Genomic DNA, 18,043 nt, shown 5'->3' on the forward strand with positions numbered 1-18,043 from the left:
CAGCAGCTCATTGCTCACATCTGGAGCCACGATTTCATCAGCTCCTGCAAACAAAGCATATTTCAGTCTGGTCCAGAAGCTGAGAAAGAAAACCCAGGATGTTACTGTTGTGATTTAGTAAATAGTGTTATCCTTCTGTTTCAGTGCCAAATTATGCTTCTCTCCAAAGGGACAGAGTATTTGTTGGATCACAGACCATCAGAGACTTGGTTTCCTGACAGTACATCCTCCCACACAGTCACTTGTGGCGTTGAGATCTCAGTGGTGTCCCGTGAGGCACCAGCCAGCTGTTCTGTGCAGGAGTTCCAGAAACCCTTGCAGACCAGATTCCCAGCTTTAACTATCACTGCAAACTGAGTTTGTCTCCCAGTCTTGCACCCAGGCACTGACTATGCCTGTGTTAAGCTTACCAGATTCCTGGAGATCACAGGTGAGAACACACCTGCAAGGTGATGTGTTTACAGGCTTCCTGTGCAGTCTCTAAGTGGCACCAGGGCACAGCAGAGCAATGGTTGTAAACAAGGGCAGGTCATTTTCCTTGGGGGAAAATAGAGTTCTCATCTAAACAGGTAGTGTTCTCTTCCATATGCTTAGTGCAGGGACAGCTTGCACTTGTCATTTGAAAGTAATACCACAGTTCAGCTAAAGCAAACCTGAATTTATTGAGATAGAGCTGTTTCTATGAATATGAAGCATTTGTATTTGTTTTGTTGAGAAGTAAAGCCAACAGAAGATCCCTCTGGGCTTAGAGTCAAGGTCTAAGATCTTCAAACTGAGGTCTCATGGCAAGGCATTTCTAAAAATGTGTAAATAATCAATCTGTCATATTTTTGGCAGAGCTTTTGCTTATGTCTCCATAGTGAACCTGACAGTTTTAGTGTACATGGAACTGGTCAGACAAAGAAGTAATTGAGGCATTAAACTATTGTACCCCAAGATATCTCAAATCTGTCATAGCTGCATTCTTGTTAGCTAAATTTAGCATAAAACAGGCTATGGATATCAATGGCTTTAACATCATCCTGGAAAATGGAACTAAGAGAGGGAGAGCTGAGTTTTTGGTGATGGTGGTTGAAGAATTTGAAGCAGAACCTGGCAAAGCTCTATTAGAAGCTTGGATTTAGCAGGTACATTTCAGCAAATGGATGTGTGAGACAGTCCTCTAAATGCTTGAATTTCATTAGGCATAGAGAAGAAAAGACTACTCCATGCTGAATTTCTATAGACAGATGTCTATGGGTCTCAGATGACTTCACACATCATAGTGATCCAGTGCCAGTCTGAAACATAGCAGGGAATATCAGATTATTAGCTAAATTCCAGTCCTAATGAAGGCAAGATGGCTTCTAAACAATTTGTTTATACAATATGTTTGATCTCACACTGCACGGAACTTGTAAATCATGTTCCTATGAGTCCTTGGCCTGCATTGTGGATGCTCTGTTGGAACTTGTTGTAGTACAAAAGAGAGGACAATATTACAGACACTTAGACTTTTACAGAAAATTTTCTCTCTGTATCATAGGCAACCTTAAAGACCATACATACCACCTGCCTCAAAACTATGGTGTGAATGCAGTGGTTCAGACAGCCCGTGCCTAAGCCTGTTGAGTTCTGCCTCTTTAGGGACATTACAAAGGAAATCACAGCACCCAGGATAGGAACTCGTGTTGAGTAGCCTCAGTACAATCCTAAATCACTATAAAAGCCTCCTGGCAAGGTGGCACAGATTTAGAGTCTTGATCTCTTGTTCTCAGGTCTCCATATCCATCCATCCATCTTCTCAACTGGAACTATCACAGGCTTTTTAATAGAGAATAACAACAGAAAATACTCTTAAGTAGCAAATATGTTACACTGCTGTAGCTCACAGCTGAACTTCCATAGGCCTAGTTACCATCTTTAGGTCCTGTAGGCATTTGAGTATGGCTGTGTAGTCAGGAGGGATTGACCAGTGCCTGCATCTAGGTTTACTTCACCTTGGGTTCCAGGCCTCAAGAGGTTCAGTGTAAGTTCTGATCTTGATGAAGCTTGTGGACATTGAGGTGACTTGCAGGGTTAAGAAGTTGGGAAACTGGGCTCAGTAGAACTGCATCCTCATCTACACTTTTGTCAGCATGGGTATGTAGATATGCTCACTGAAAACACAGTGTAACATGAGAAGAGAGGGCAGTGATCTCATACATGCAAAGGAAGAGACAAATTCCTCTTTGGTTCTTCCAGGTCACTTGCCAGAATTCTACTGCCATCTTCTTCCTCCTCGTCTCCATGACAACCTTTCCATTGCAGTGGCCATGTGCATATCTAACAATGTGGTGAAAGAATCAACTGGTCTCTGTACAGTGGATATTTTCCAGACTATGCACAAGGCAGTAAGTGCCCATTTAACCACTCTTCAAAAGGCTGAATAAGTCCAAAAATAATTTTTAGAGGAGCTGCAGTAAAATCATTCAAAGTCAGAGCTGTCATATTTGCTGTCCTGAGGTTCCCCTGCTGCAGCTGAGACACTCCTGTTGCTCTAGGAAGAAATAAGAGTGAGGACAGTTAATGAGCCAGGGTGAAGATGCAGAAATAGGCTATGAGATGATGTCACTTCTGGGGATGCACACAGTGCCTGGTGCTGTTTTCTCACCACTATCCCAGGTTGCTGCATATATTTCCCTGAGCTAGTGCTCTTTTGTGGATGGTGAATTAATGAAATAATATTCTGAGCAGTACCACCAGCTCAGCAATGCTGTCTGTGTAGAACTATCACCCAGGTCAGGAACTGCCCACAAGGAGCTCTGAGTATAACCAGGTATTTCTCTCGGGGTGAGTAGTGCTCACTCACTGTGCCCTTGATGAGCTGCTGGGAACGTGCACTGCGAGTTGTGATTTAAACTGACAGAAGCAACTTAATTTGTAATGGAGAATTACTGTCTTCCATTCAGTCTACTACATAACTGTGTCCCATCTGCCTGCCTCCCAACTGCAAGGCCAGCACAATCCCAAGATTGTTCCCTTGCATGCTAGTTCTTGAGGGCAAAAATTCACACTGTTAATGACAGCTAACATAGCGTTCAGACTTGCATAGCACAAAACAATCCTTCAGATCAAGCTCAGGCACTTGTGGCACTTGGAAATCTTTTGCTTCCTCCCAGCTGAGAATCAAGTAAGTGGATGAAAATACTGAGTTACTCTATCAATTCAATTCTTGCATTTGTTTGCTATAGCTCAGAAATAGGCTTGTGGAGTTTGTTGCTGGTCTTGCTTTTCATTTGCACATGCACTCTGCATAGAAGAACCCAGCTTTGAAATGCAGTAAATGAGACATACTTTAAAAAGGATTTCAGAAATCATTGCAGAGATGAGTAAAAAAAATTATTTTGTAAACTGTGTTTTATTCTAAAATGCTGCCAAGTATTGATTATGGTCTTAAAAAATCTAAAGGACAGAGAACCTAAGTCAGGGACAGGATATTAATAGCTATGTTACCAGGTAAAAATAACAACTAATGACTGGGGAGAGAGGGAGTTTTCCTATTAGTTCACAAAATGCCCTGTAAGCAATACATTAAACTCATCTCTTCCGTTCTCTTGGCTTTCTGGTTTGCCACACATCTCCCTGGCGCAGCCTTGCAAGAGAATGAAAGGCAGAAATAGCTGTAGGGTTTGCACCAAACCCCTTTGTACCCTTGACACCTTTTGTTTAAAATTTATCCTGTAGTATTTGACAGGCACAGTATGTGCCTCCGGGTAACATAATAACACGTGCTGTACTTAAAGGTAAATGTCTCTGCTGTCTGTGTCGTTTACAGCAAGCAGAGGGCTGGGCTGGGCTGGGCTGGTGCAGCTTCCAGTTGTTTCATTGTGTACCTTGTGTTGTTCAAAGCTGTCCTGCTGGGATCTCCCAGTGAATCTGCCCCACTGCAGTTGCTTATCCTGGTTTCCATCCGTCCTTTGGTGTGTGGTAACAGGTAGACACTGCAGAGAGATACAGTGTCATGGACTGTCCATCCTCTGTAGCCACCAACTGATCAGACAATGGGAAACTCTGCTAAAATTGTTACAGCAACCCAACAAGGTGGTGCAGGTTCATATCCCTCCGCTGTAGCCTTGTCAGGCTTCTGGAGGTGCAGAGTACAGCTCAGTTCCCTTATGCAAAGATTCCTAAGGGAGCCCAGCTCCTTGGAAAGAGCTGTGTGGGCAGTTTGGTCTCTTAATTAGCCCTTTCTTCAGACAGCCTTGTTTTCTAGGAGGTGTTCACTTGTGGAAAGAAGAGGGGGAAGATCTGATACATCTTGACACACTGAAGCACAGTCACTTGAAAGATAACACAGGTGAGGTTTTATTTAACTGAATGCCATTTCAAGTGTAACCCAGAACTGACATGAGCCAAGTTTAGCATGGCCTGAAGTGTCAAGGTCAAAAGCAGAGCAGGCCCATTAATGGGCTGTGAAAACTTGTAAATAGCATTTTCTCTGCTGATAACACAGATGGTGACTGTTTGACAATATTGCAGTGGATGGTGAGGAAAGAGGATTTTGTTAAAACTGAGGGCATATGTTATCTAATTCACATAACATATATATGTATTTAATTCTCTGGATTTTCAGTGATTAGTAAATTTGGTGCTATTTTCAATTTCTTTTAAAGTTAAATTAACTGTGTCTATCTTACTCTTTAGAATCATGCACATTAATTTTCACTTACAAAGCTTGTGAATTGTTTTAGCCAAGAAAAATACATTTTTACAGATTGAAAAGTCTTTCTAAATTGAATGAGAGTATTATCTTTGGAATGACTGTGCATCACACAGAGAGCATTTTTGCAGGGAAGATGTCAGAATGTTTCATTTGTGTACACTCCTTCAGGAAAATGTATCCTGGATAGTGTCTTTGCTCAGGTTTAAAGCTGGAGCTTAGAATAGGGTTTCAGGAAAGGACTGAAAATTTGCAGTCTGCACTGCATTCTTTGTATCTCAAACACTTTTAATCTGCCTGTACCAGTATACACCTATAATTTACACATAACTTTACCTCTGGTAGTAGCTGGTTTTTTATTGTTGTGGTTGCAATTTCAGAGCATAGATACATGACACAGGTAGATGGTAGATGGTGGCATGATAGGCCCTACCTTACACTTTTCTGCAAGAGCATTTTTCAAGAATTTTAGTTTTACTGGATTTTGCTCTTCCCTAAATTTAGGGGAGGGTTCCAGGTCTACATAGAATTTTGGGGAGACACATGGGTAGTCAAGTCTACCGCAAGGGCTAGGATTTAAGGGGAAAAAAGGTAGAGTCTGCCAGGTTGCTGTTCAGTCACTTGTGTTCCTTTAGTGTGGAATAAGGCAGGATAACAGTTCTATGCCTTACCTCGTAGTTTCAATGTAGATACTGTTGACCTGGAATAGGGGTTTGGATTGGGGTCTGGCTTTTAAAAACAAAGGAACAATTAGCCCAGTCTTAGATGGGCTTAGAGACCCAGCATGAGGAGTGGTGTCAGCACAGTTCAGCAGCATGAGAGGGGTGGCTTCGTGCTTTTGTTTCAACTAAGGCTCTCTGAAAGTTAGTTTCCGAAAAGAGCTGACAGCTTTTGCTGCTTTTTGCACAGCTCTGTTTGGCTCAAAGATTAAGAGCAACAGCTGGAGTCAGGGGGTTCCTGGCTTTGCTTTCCTTCAGAACTGGTGACACGGTGTGAGGGATGTGCTCAGCCTCTCCACCAAACCAGCTGCAGTTTGGTACAGGCTCCAAGGGAGGGCAAGGCCTGAGCCCAGAATGCCTCTGGTTCCAATCCATTCCCTGAAAACCAAAAAGGAGCAGAGTGACACAGTGAGCATGGGGTGCACGGGAGCTTGGAATACTGATCACACAATTAACACATGAATAGCAGATGGCTTTTCCAGGACTCCCTTCTTAAGGAGAAAAGCAAGTTGTGGGAATAAGCAATCTCCTGCATACCTTGTTCATTGGTACAGAAGGGAAGTGTCTGTACAAAGGCAAAATGTCAGAGCACAAGGCTCACTTGAGCAGTTCCATTAAAAGAGCATTTATTTTCAAGCAGTGTCCTTATATTCAGATACATGCAGAGGCACTGGTTTCAGCGACACAAATTACAAGCTGCATAAATGTGCATTAATGTATATTTCATGGGCCTGAATAACAGTTATGTCAGGGAAGTGATGATAAAGCTAGCAGTATTCTTGTCTATATATATGTAGACAATCTGACAAATAATTAGAAAGGAGTATATATTAATAGCAATTAACATTGAGTGGTATCTTGGAAAGGATGAGACTTTGCTTTATAGAGCCAATGTGTGGGAAGTTGGGGCTCATTTTGTTTTGGAACTGATTGATGCAGTCAAACTGATGACATTTTGCTGTCCAGAGAGCAAATCCAGAGAAAATGAAATAGTGCATGTTGGATATTGTTGTCCATGACACTAAAGGAATTGTCCTGCTTTCACTCTTTTTAGCCCGGCTTCTTGGGAAAAAAGGCTAATGAATTCCCATTATGCATGACAGTGTCTGCCTTGTATCCCTCAAATTACCTCTATGAGTCTGTTGGTTAACTTCAGTCAAATTTCTCTCAGGCTACAGTAAAAATTATGGTCAAACAAGTTTCTTCAAACTAGATGGTGTTTGGGTAAAGAATCCCAGTGAAGTGACCTTAGGGAGAGGAACAGCACAGCATGAGTTTGCATGTTACTGGGCAGAGAAGCCACCAAGGAGTGAGATCTCTGCCAAAGCTGAGCTAAAGCTCTCAATCAGTTATGGGAAAGGAAATATGTGAGCTCTGCTGCTCACAATGAAAACTTGCATGTCTGTGAGTTGTAACTGGGTAATGTCGGATGTTCTGTTGTCTCTGTAGGTTACTTATAGCCTTAAGACTTACTACTCCACTAGCCATCCCATGGAGCTGAAAGTCACAGTAATTAAATGCCTAGAGTAGGATGGTGCTGTTGGCACAACAGCAACAAATGTCTTTTACCAGGAGAAAGCTTGTTTTCCAAGTTTGTAGTTTATTGGTTTTAATGGTAACTTGATTCCTTGACTGCTTTGTGGGCACTGAGTCAGAAAAGCAGTGTCTTGAGGCTGTCAGTTTTGCCCACCTTCACTGCATTAGACTAGGGGAAATTTCCCTAAATTTCCATCAGATTTAACAGTGATTAATCTGAATAAAGCTGAAATAATGCAGAAAGCACTTGCTATGCAAAAATCTGCAAACAAACGGCAAGTACAGTTCCTTGCTTCTGTTCCCACAGTGGAAAATAAGCAAGCTTTTTGCAAAGTCATGGAAACAAAATAGCTGTGCTAATCTGAAATCAGCAGCCCTGCATAGCTTTTCAAGGAGAAAAGAAGAAACCTGAAGCCTGTGAATGGCTGAGTACCTACTTTGGACCTCTTTCCCTAATACTCACACATGAGCCCATGTTCCATCAAATATAGTCAGCCTTACTGCTATCCTTTGAAAGGATAAATTCAAATGCATTTGTTTGCATGTTTTTAAGCATTTGAAGAATATTCCAGAATCAGGCTTGCTATTAGGAAATCACACTGCATAGAGATACAGTACCACAACAATCCTTCTTAGAGAAATACATAACTGTAGTTCTTTTGGGTCTAGTTTTTAGTTGAACTCGTTTACCTCCAAGAACCCTCCTCTCCATTGCATGAGGGAGAGACAAATTTGTTCTCTGATTTCCTCAATGATAGCACATTATGGGTGGCTTAATAGCTGCCAGGTTTTCAGCCTGGAATCATTAAAGCATTAGGCAAACTTTCAATACATATTTCCTGTTAGTCTTGTCACACCACAGAAAGGTGAGTGTGAACAAAGGTCAGCAGCACATCACGAACATTCAAACAGTGTCATAAAAACAAGTTCATCATGCCTATATTTCACAGAATAACAGAATATTCTGAGTTGGAAGGGACCCACAAGGGTCTTCAAGTCATTTGTCATAAGAGGGATCATGATTTCTCTTTTCTGATTCGCTATGCAATGTATGTGTAAATTCTCATCATCTCACCAGATTTGTGCTAAAACGTGGTCAGTAAGTTTATATACACCAGTCACTCTAGATGTGGGCTCAGCACTCTACTTTTATGTAGAGATAACAGGGGAAAATAGTAAAGGCATTTCTAGCAAAATACAGTGAGATGGACTCAAACTTGGCCATAAATACTGTTTTATCTTTCTGCAACTGGTATTGCAATTTGTACTGTGGCAATGACTGAGGTCCCATTTAATTGATCACTGAAGGAATAGACAGAAAGCCTCCTGAAGAGCTCAGTCCTGCAGTTTTTGTCTTCCCACTTTCTCCTTAAATGGTTTGTAAAATCTGCCAAATGGTGAGAGAATTTCTCATAGGTGAAACATGTTTTAAATGGGAGAAATATTAATGCTGATTAACATTATTCCTGTTTTATGATACAAAAGAAAAATTTAAATAGTGTAATGTAATATTTTTAAATTCAAAGACATCTTCATATCTCTATGGCCCTGTAAATTATCCCACTTGCATGTGAGAATCGTAAGGAGAGAAAAATCAAATGTACAATAAGGGAAGTACTTGCTCCTTAGAAAATTCCAGTGTGGATTCTTACTGAAGTGATGAATAAATTAGGACATGAAATATGGGCACTATTGCAGATATCTGAGGGGATATCTTTTTCACTCAATGTAACATCCATAGATGAATTAGTCTGCATTTCCTGTGTTGTATTTTTTGACATTCTGCTTTGCTCTAATGTTGTCAGACAACTTGTGCTGTCAGAAGACACCGTAGAAAAGTAGGACAAACAGAAAGTAGTCATTACATAATGTAATGACTGCTTTTTCCCTTGCCTTGGAAAGTGACTTTGCCTCTGCATCAGACTGAAGTGTTTGCATCTCCTCTTCCCCTTTAAGAAATAAATAGGTCAGTTGCCTGCAACAAAGTGGAAAGAGCCAGCTATGTCCATGATATTGCCACTGGCATGTGATTAGTTAGAAAATATGTTAATTAACCAGGTACATTTGTGGGTTTCTACCATATTTTTCTGATGGTAGTCTTGTTCAGTAGTCTGCTGAAAATGTGCCCGGTACAGCATAAAGTAATGCACTGATAATTAGATTCCCTGCCCAGTGATTCAGTCCTTTCCAGTTTCTTGAAGGTCACCTTCAGCTGCCTCCCTGTTCACGCTCCAGTTTCTCCCAGTTCCATTTCAGTGCTCTGTGCAATAACAGGTTGCAGAATTCAGTTTCTCAAATTGGCATCTTTAAAACACCCTGCTTTGAAAATCTAAACACTCTAATGATCATGTGCATCCACTCTGCAGGCTTTATATAATAATTTTGGTTTTCCTCTTGTTGACATTCAAGAGCTAAAGCAATGCACTGTGCTTTGAAAATCCAAAATACAGAAGCAGCAAATTCCTGTTTTGAAAGCTCTTCAGCAACAGCTACTTCACTCTAGGAGCTTTCTTTTATGATACCCTCAGAGCACTGACCAATGTTTTGAAATGACACTTAAACTTGATGATAAAATGCATTAATGTGTCCCCCATCCCTAGGATCTATGAATGGAGCCAAACCACACAGTGTAAGTAGTTGAGTAACTCTGACAAGTTACCTCAGAGGAAGTGTGTGTAAGTCTAGTCCAAGTTGGCTGTTTTCATGATTACATTTTCTTTTTAAATTATCTGTACCTAGTATATATATAACCTATTACAGTTAATACCCGACTTTCTTTCCTAAATGTCTTGGGGGTAAATAGAGAAGTGAGAAAAGGTATAGGGAAATAACTGTGTCAAGAATTCTCATATTCATGAAGACTGCAGGTTTTGTATACATTCAACTGGGGCAGCTGCTCGATTACCCTGCTCACAACACAACAGCCCTTTGATGATAAGCCCAAGAGAGCTTGTGCCCCAACTTGCCACACCTCCACGTGGTTTAGGCAAAGACATATGTTGTGGCTTAGGTGTGAACTAGGTATTAAAAGTGTGTGTTGGCCTCCCCGTTTATCCCCTGTGTGTGTGGACTGGGTAAATCACAGCAGTGTCCTCTGGAGGCATCGTGCTGCTGCTGAGGTCTGCTCAGGTGGCACTGAGCCTCCCCTTGGGACAGGCATGTTTATAGATACTGCCAGGATAAATAGGTAGCCCAACTAGGGATTTCTAGTGAAGTGACTGCTCAGAACTTGCAGTCAGGAAATACTTCTGACTACTGCTTTGTCTCTGATCTGGTTGCCAGGTGGATACTGCAGAGATAAGTTTTTGTTTCTCTTTTACTGAATTCTATAGCTTCTGTGAAGAACTTTTTTTAAGGAGAATAGAAAATTTCTAACTCCTATAACATCAAAAAAGACACTTAACTTAATATGCACTAAAGGATTCACTGAGGATGACATTTTCAAAATTCTTGGGTCAGCAATCTCATACACTTTTGGGTGCTTTACGAATAGAAACCATAATTAGAGAGACAGATTTGAACATGGCAGTGTGCCATGCACTTATTAAAATCTAAGTGCCTGAAGTCAGCCATAAGCTTTGGGATTTGTTTTATTTGTGAATATGATAGTAAATTTGGAGTTATTCTGAAGCAATAATTATTCCTTGAGATATGTATGGCAAAGCTGCCTAAATGTTTTCTGCTTGCTTACTCTGGTACTACATCTCTGTAACTTCTGCTGTTCTGGGACTATGTATTTATCCCCTCTGCACAAGGCTTTCATGTCATTAAATTTACCTCAATGTTCTGGTTTTTTTGGTTAAAGTTCTATAATATTTCAGATGGTTCACACCAGACTAAAGAAACTGTAGGGGGGAAATTAAAAAAATCAAGGTGATTTGTTTAGGCTGTCTTTTCCAGCATGAACTAGGCAATCAATGAGCTTGAGGGTGAAGTACTTGTGCTGGTAATGCCAGAACACAAGAGTGGCAAAGTTAGAGAAGGAGACTGTAATGAAGAGCTGTGCTTCAGCTGTGGCATCCTTTGGTCTCACTACAGCACTTGATGTTTTGGGGAAATGAAACATCAGGCTTTTTTGGAGACCTAGACTATATGGGGCCATTTCTGTTGAAAGCTGAGAACTGGCACCATGCATTTGTCTGCTTCAGATCTCTTGATTGATTTCACTAACATTTTTCATCTGGCAGCTATTAACATTTTTTTGTAACTGATAAACCTGGAAAGAGCAGTTTGGAGAATTTGCATGGATGTTCAGGGCTTTCATTTCAAGGCATCTTACATTCTTAAAATGCTTAAGGGGACCTATAGCTTGTTTGAAATTAGCTCAGGTTATTCTGTGCTGCGCTGTTACCTGCATTACAAATCTAACTGAAGGTGGGCACTGCTGTAGGTTTGCTGTGCTTCCCAAACCCTGAGAATCTGCATTGTGATTTCTTGTCCAAGTCATGTGCTCACATATTTTCTCTTATATGTTATAGTTCTGTCCTGTCTCTGGGCAGACACTGTACAAGATGCCAGCGGGGTATGAAAGGAGAGTTGCCCATTGGGAGTGTAGGAGATGCCACGTGGCTTTGACTGGGCTGGGCTGTGACCTCCTGATCGTCGTCCGTAGGACGAGCTCCTGAGCCTGACCTCCATCAGAGCTAAAACCTGCTGGAGCTGGGCAAACACCTCAGCTGGCAGCTCCATGTAAGCAGTTCAGTGGATTTTTTTCTGTTGCCATTGTTGGTTTTTTTATTGTCTCTTCATTAAGATTTGAGAAGGGGACTCAACCTGGATATGCTGCATTTAAGGTGAATGTGTGTTTACCTCACTGAACAGGAGCCACGTTACTGACAGAAATATTTGAAAAATAGTAAATACTAGAGAATACTCTGATAAAATGCCACCTTAGTGTATATGTTCAAATCCTAAAGCTGTTTAATAATTTACAGGAGGAGAGTGTCCAGAATGAATTGCTCATTAAAGACTTGGAGACTTTGAAGCTTCAGACTCTTCCTGTACCAGAAAACCAGAGCGCTTCCCTGACGAAAGACAGGAACAAGACAAGGAAAGTGAACAATGCAGAACATGAATATTAGTTCTGGAAGAGAAAGAGCAGGAAATAATGCCAGAAATATCAAAAAATAATTTGCTACAGGTCTTAAAGCACATGTAGGCTGACCTTGTTAAAGTTATTGGGAGCATTTCCAGTGGCATTAGCACAGTTTTGCCTGAAGAAATGAGGATGGAGTGCATGGGAGGTGGGTTGCATTTAAGTGATATTTCCTTTATTTTTCAGGTTTCTCTGAGGACTAGAAGAACCGAGGAAGGAAAAGTGGTGAATCCAGAAATGTGTGAATTCCTCAAGAGGATGCAGCTCAGACAAGGTGCTGAAGCTCACACTGTTTGTACACTGTTTGTATCACTGCTGCACAACTTACACATACTCCCAATTTTCCTGTGAGGTTCTGTGATTCCTGAAGTGTACCAGGGCTGAAGTCAGTGAATCTTCATATAGGACTGGAAATCTACCTTTACTGGACTCTTTAAAAGTACTTTGTTAAATTGCTTATGCAAACTCAATGCAAAGCAAAACATTACAGCTACTTCTTGGAATAATTTCCACATACCTAGAACCAAAGTTTAAATTATTTTTTTAAGTTATTGGTTTAATAGATATTGCTTAATATATTTTATTGTAGTAATAAAGTCTTCAATTACCAAATTAATATTTCCCAAGTAAAATCTGGTAAGTCCAAAGTGAAGAGTGGATTGCTGCCCACAGCTGATAGTTTAATAGTGGAAATGCTATTTAATTTTATTATTATTCAAATTTAGGTTCAGTTTTCTCAATTAGCATATAAATACTATAAATCACTTACATGGAAAAAGCATTATCCTGGAATATTTCTAATGATTTAAAATAGCTGAGTAAGGCAAAATCTTGGCAAGCACATAGCAGGGAACAAAACTAGGCTGAACATGGTTGTGGTACAATGAAAAATGTTTATTTTCTCCAGCTTAGTTTCTGTGCAAGAATTCGTGGACTCTTAAGTAGGGATCAGAATCTTTCCTTCTTCAATCTACTCATTTAAAGGAGTAACCATTTTCTTTTATGTGGTTTTTTTTTTTTTTTTGAGCTGTTTTGCCCATATGTTCTGTAACAGAAACCTTTTTTTAAGGGTGAGTTCAAGCTCCTCTTTGGCACCCTTGAAAATTGCTGCTGAAAGAATGCTATTCCTGTAGCCACCCTTTGCCCATATGTATGCATAAATGTATACTAGTAATTCAGCTGAAGAAAATGTGCTGAATCACTCTGCTTTCTCAATAGAGGGCCAGAGTAAGGAAATAGATTGAGCAGCATGGATGTTTATAAATGAGCACCATTTCAGCTCAATGAAAGGGGAAGTGATAAAGCCAATGATTCATTAAGAAAAATCTATTTTCATCCTTATTTTGTGTGTGTGGACTCAAGGACTGATATCTTCAGTTATTGCAGCAGAAGTAGGTAGCTTTTAGGCCATTTAGTGTTTTTAGGTTAAAGTGAACACCCTAATCTTTTTCCATTCTTAAAAGATAGCCAAATTAAGGAAAGGAATATCAATTTATTTTCCTCTCTGAGAAATACTCAGCATAAGAAATGACCTGTTGATACCATGTGTAACTTTGGACAAGAAGGTATCAATGTCTGGTGTATATCTGAGGTGCACCATGAAGTTGGCAGTGCTTGTATTGGAAAAGAGGGAAACAAATGCTCTGTTTGATCTGGCTGCTTGCAGAATGTCAGAGGGAATTGTTATGGATGTGTGAAGCACATAGGAGAGCTCAGCTGAGCTGCTGCCCTCAGAGGGGTGAAACTTCTGCCACTCTGAAAGCACTGACACCGTTCAGCCAAAGTCACCCAGGGCACATTCAGACCTTCCTCGTGCTTTTCAACCACCAGAATTTGGAAGGAGAGCTAATTAAAGATGTACAAAGGTTCATGTCTAACTTTATTATAAATGCAACTGTGACACAATTTTTCAGGTGAAACCTACAACGGAAGGGAAGAAAACATGCATTTCAAATGAAGTAGCTCTGCACTCAGGATGAAAAGCAGGAGAGATCTTGACTAGGCAAATTAACCTACCTACCCATCTATTGTGTGCTGAAAAAATTATTTTTAGCATGCCTGTGACACATTTGATAATTACTTTTCTCTGTAGTCAAAGGCTCTATTTAACAAAACAGATGAAATAGGGAGTTCAGCATGAAGGGAGAGGTGTCTGTGTAATCATCTTTATCTTGCTCATGTTAATGTCCTGGGAATGCATTGCCTTGGAATATATATATATAGTTACCCTCTGAAAGCAGAGCAGAAATAATTACCTGTATTTAGTGCTTGTTAATATCCAGAATAATAAAGTTTAAAATCACTTGTGAAGGATTTGGTCCCAATAGGTGCTTAGTAGGCTGCAGAACCAGAAAAATGGCATGTAAGTGTGGCTACCTGCTTTCACAGGGAGCATCTCCTTCTTTTCCACACAGACATCATTTAATGCTAAGATGCTGTGGAATTTCCTGAGCTGAGTGCTGTGTCTGTTGGGCAGGTCAGCCTGGATTGCTCCCAGAACCCAAAGGATAAGACTTGCTGGAGGAGAGTTGTTAGGATTCTGGCACTGGAGTGTTTTCTGCGTTGAGCTAATACAGTGCTGAAAGCTAACACAGCAACCAAAGGCCATTCAGAGCATCATCTTATGTTTGGTTGCTTGCAAAAGAAAAGATCAGCTTAGAGGGGAAAAAGCATATAAAATCCAAAACAAGATAAACCTCAGTAATTCACAGAAAAGTATCAAATTAGTGGAACCTCATTTAAAAATCAGCATGAGTTTTATATAGTTTCATATGCTTTGTCCATTTAGGCTTTTTTTTTTTTTTTAAATTAACAACTTTCAAGTAAAGTAATGAAAAATATTTTGACTGGAGGGTTTTGGAATGAAATGACAAATTCAGTGTGTAATTTGTCAGCAATTGGGAATAGAATTTCTCCAGTCCCATTTTGCTGAGGGCATTTTCTCTATTGTTCGTCTCTTTCTGATCATCTCTACTGCCTGTGAAAGGAAAAAAAAAAAAATCTATATTTTTATTACCTTCACTGAAGAAATTGAGTGACAGGGAATTTTTCCATGACTGACTGCTAAGTAAAAAAAAAAAAGAAGTTATGGCTGGGTTATGACTATTTTCTCCTGCTGTGATGAGATTAGAGAAAGTTGAAGTCAGCACCTAGTTGTGGATAGTCATCAATACAGATGATATATAATAAAAATGAAATCTAGTATTTCATTCACCATTCGAGCAGCAGCTCAGTTTCTGAGCTCACTTCCTCATTAAGAAACTTCTCTTGAAAGAACCATCATTAAATTATGTTTCTCTGCTTCTCAGGATGACGTGCACTTCCTAACTTAGCACTTACACAGTAGGAAAGAAATAATTAATTTCGAGCTTTCAGTTCTCTCTATTGACTTGCAAGGGGAGAAAAATAATGGAACAATTCCTTTCAGGTCTGAAAAGAGGGTGAGATGCATACTGATTCGTCGATATATTTGGACAGCATGTCCCTCCACCATGAACATCTATTGTGTTTTTCAAAAGTTTATCACAAACTTTGGTGAAGTTTTAACAAGTGGTGAAGTTTAGTTGAGTTAAAATATTCTTTACATCTTCGTCTTTTTTGTGGAATTTTGGGAGTGATCCAGGAGTGGATTTCATTTGAAAAGTAAAAGTAGTTACTTAAACTGTATTTGGAAATATCTGACGTGAAAAGTTTTGGAAGGCATTGAAGCCCAGTGAATTCCCTACATTGTGTTAAGACTTCAGCTCTCTCACAGGAGGTATTAGTTTAGAACTATTAACAGTTTGCACCTATATCATAAGGCTTTACAAGTCAAGTATCAGCTTTAGATGAAAATTTATGATTGCAATCTAATTTTCTAAAAATAAACACAATTTGAATACGACACCTCACTGTGCAGCATCAACGTGAGTGGCCTCAGATGCCCTCAGCTACAGCTGTACTGGCCCAGGCTGTTGAAACCATAGGGCTAAAATGTTGTTGGATGGTAGAGAAAGCAGAATTAATAGTTAAACATTCGATTTTTAATGTTCATAGAATGGCCTGGGTTGGAAGGGACCTTAGATCATCTCATTCCAATGCCCCTACCATGGGCAGGGACACCTCCCACCAGACCAGTTTGCTCAGAGCTCCATCCAACCTGACCTTAAGCACTTCCAGGGATGGGGCAGCCACAGCTTCTCTGGGCAACCTGTGCCAGGGCCTGGCAACCCTCACAGGGAAGAATTTTTTTCCCAATATGTAATCTAAACCAGTCAATCACGAGTTATTTAAAATATACTGTTATCTTACTTATTTTAGCTTAATTTTAAACTCATCTTCGTTGTCTGAATGATTCTCTTCACCAAGGGAAATGGAATTGAGCTCATTCTATTACTCTGTGAAGAATCAACCAGGAAAATTTCACTAGAGGCATCAGGTATTTTATTAACTGTGCATTTGAGCAAATTAATTTTCTTAAACTAATTTTTTGAGAACAACCAACTGTGCTGCAGAGATCCTGTTTGTGTTACTGCTCCATAATCCAAACATTACTCTCATTGTTCTTCCCATCCTACAGATTTGTCAGTAGACTGTTCTGTTCTGCTCCACTGTTTTTTCTAATTATACTATATATTCCTTGCTCATAACTTCCATCCCATACAAACCATATGTTTAAATCATTTGACAGAACATTATTTCAGTAGCTTCTTCATAAATTCTGATTGCCCCTATTATTTCACAACACAAAGTCAGCTCAAAGTTAAATGTTTCAAGTTTGATTAGTAGTTCTGCTTTTCTCAGCAGTACAAAAGACAGCTAATACATTTCCTCTGGGCTGGCTTTTGCTTCAAAAGCTGGGCTTGCTATTACGGTATATGGAAATTGAGAGTATAACAAGTATGAGTGTGACAGGCTAAATTTCTGCTTATTACATTAACACTGGGGTGTTGTTTGGTCTTTGGTTGCTGTTTATTCATGGCAATAATCCATCTTTTCGTCAGCAGCTGAACCATACCTAATACCAGTTACAGCCATTACCCCGATTCGCACTGCTCTGAAAGTCATGTTGCCATATTTACTCTTCCCTGTTTATTTGGCAAGCTCTGGGATTTGAGAGGGGAAAAAAATGTATAGGTCAAGAAAGGAGAGGAAAGAAAATACACCTGTTGAATTAGAGGGCTCAGTTGTTTCTGATGTGAATTGAAAAATTGCAAAGTGTTGCTTAGTCACCATTGCTATCCATCAGTGTTAATGTGCAGCTTACTCCAACTAGACGTGAACCACTTTGTGTGAAAAGCAATTCACAAGTGAAATCATAGATCCTAAACCCTCGGGGTTCAGGCCATTTTATTATAATCCAATGATGATTACCACACAGACTCTACTTTCCATTCAGGTAATATAGTTTGCAAGCTGTTTGGAAACTCATCTTCAGTTTAAACCTGAGTGTTCCGTATCTGAACAACATTACTTTGCTATTTTCAGATTTGGTTTCATTTATGATTGTGTTATGTAATAGCATCAAGATAATCAAACCATGACAGGATCTGTTTCAAATTTCCTGGTGAAACGTCTCAATATGAGCCCTCTGCTGTTGTGTTACACAGTAACTCTGCCCTCGTTATTAAAACAAAAAGTAATTTTGTTGAAGGAAGACCACGTAACATCAGAAGGAGCAAATTACATATCTTGCATTCTCTCAATTTCTCAGTTTTGGAGTGGCTGAACTCTGTGATTCTGCTTCCATCAACAGCCCCAAAGTACTCTCAGGTGTCAGACAGGTGAAGGGAAAATCCATACAGCCAAAAAGCCAGTGAAGAGTTTAATTAAGTTTGCCAGCAGTTGTCTGGGTTTCAGTGCACTGGCTTGCAGCTTCGGCTAGACTGGGGGGATTAAATCCAGCACAGGTTTGCTGGCATTCACTGCTGAGTCCTCCTCGTCTGTGATGTGACTGAAGGACATTCAGACTCTCCTAAAAAACATCTTGCAGTGCAAATGCAGTCAGGGCCAGAATTGCCCTACCAGACCTGC

The 18,043-nt window shown here is 40.0% G+C and overlaps 1 long non-coding RNA gene across 2 annotated transcripts; it reads left to right on the forward strand.

Moving 5' to 3' along the window:
* Window positions 1-3,360: 3,360 nt before the first annotated feature.
* LOC116791998 lies at window positions 3,361-15,431 on the forward strand. 2 transcript variants are annotated; one of them, XR_004358942.1, is made up of 2 exons: window positions 3,361-4,318; window positions 12,218-15,431. It is a non-coding gene; the product is annotated as an uncharacterized LOC116791998 (long non-coding RNA). The 2 variants fall into 2 exon arrangements; XR_004358941.1 differs by lacking the exon at window positions 3,361-4,318 and adding an exon at window positions 8,100-11,625.
* The last annotated feature ends 2,612 nt before the right edge of the window (window positions 15,432-18,043 follow it).

The sequence above is a fragment of the Chiroxiphia lanceolata genome, chromosome 10, assembly GCF_009829145.1.
Source record: "Chiroxiphia lanceolata isolate bChiLan1 chromosome 10, bChiLan1.pri, whole genome shotgun sequence".
In the NCBI taxonomy this organism is placed as follows: Eukaryota; Metazoa; Chordata; class Aves; order Passeriformes; family Pipridae; genus Chiroxiphia; species Chiroxiphia lanceolata.